The sequence below is a fragment of the Octopus sinensis genome, linkage group LG18 (genome assembly GCF_006345805.1).
Source record: "Octopus sinensis linkage group LG18, ASM634580v1, whole genome shotgun sequence".
NCBI lineage: Eukaryota > Metazoa > Mollusca > Cephalopoda > Octopoda > Octopodidae > Octopus > Octopus sinensis.
Window position 1 is genome coordinate 23,615,068 of NC_043014.1, and position 1,272 is coordinate 23,616,339.

A 1,272-nucleotide genomic window follows, 5' to 3' on the forward strand; every position below is an offset into this window, starting at 1 on the left:
TATATATGTATATATATTTATGTATTTAAGTATATATATATATGTATGTATAATATATATATATATATATTATGTATATATATATATGTATATATATATATATATATATATGCATATATATATCTCTATATATAAAACTGAAATGCATTTTTACAGCTTGGATCGCTTTCAATGCCATTTACGTCCCGTCCGATTCCCCCCAAAATTTAAAGGGATATGTAGAATGAGGTGACGATGCTCGTGGGCTACCTTAGAAATCCCTATCTTAAAAGGTGTGTTTGCTAGGGGCCATCTTCCTCACTGACCCTATTTCCTCCAGTACCCTCTTACTCCTCTTCATCTGACAAGTCCACTACCGTTATTTAATGTAAATCTTCCTCAAATCACTCTCTCGCTATTTCCTCTCTTCCAAGAACATTTTCACTCACTCTATCTCTTAGCTTCCCATACATTTTACTGATGTATCTATCTGCGTTCATAGACAGAAACAAATATTACATCGCCATCGCATTCTATTGTCTACCTGTCAACACACACACACACACACACCCACACACACACACACACACATATATCTAATATTATATTTTTATTTTTATGTTTTTGTGTTTGGTTTTTTACTGTTTCATTTCCCTATTAGTGGTTTTATCTCTAATTTAATTTCTACAGCGTGCACACACACACCACACACACACCTATATGTGGCCCCAGTACACCCGAATGAAATCGGGTTCTCTTCATCAAAATGTGAAAAGGGAATGTCCCTGGACCTTCAAGACCTGTTGCAAAAACAGTACTCGAAAACCCCCATGTCAACAGACTGTATACAAAGCCTAATTATCATTCAGAGATGTATGAACATTTTTACACAAACAAAATTCATGGACAGTACTACCATCAAATGGGAAGTCTTCGGCCGATTCCTGGTAAAGAGCCTACATTCATGCAGGTTTTCTTTGTTGGTGGTCACGATGAGGAACTTGCTATCAGGAAAAAAAATAATCCAAAACTTGAGCAGCGTGTAATTGAAGTACTTCAGATGATGCTCCACCAGACTCATCCTTATGTTCGTGAGTTCAAAAATGCAATGGATACGTTGGATTCTCAACCTCATTTAAAATTGGTGATACATGCCGACAAAACTCCTGCCGGTGAGCACCCTGGTCGTTTCAATGCTCCAACAACGAATGAAGTTGCAGCACTCATGGTCGATGAGGTCCATGGAAATCGTGACATAATCCTCCGTCACCGCGACGAAGACGTGACTTTTGT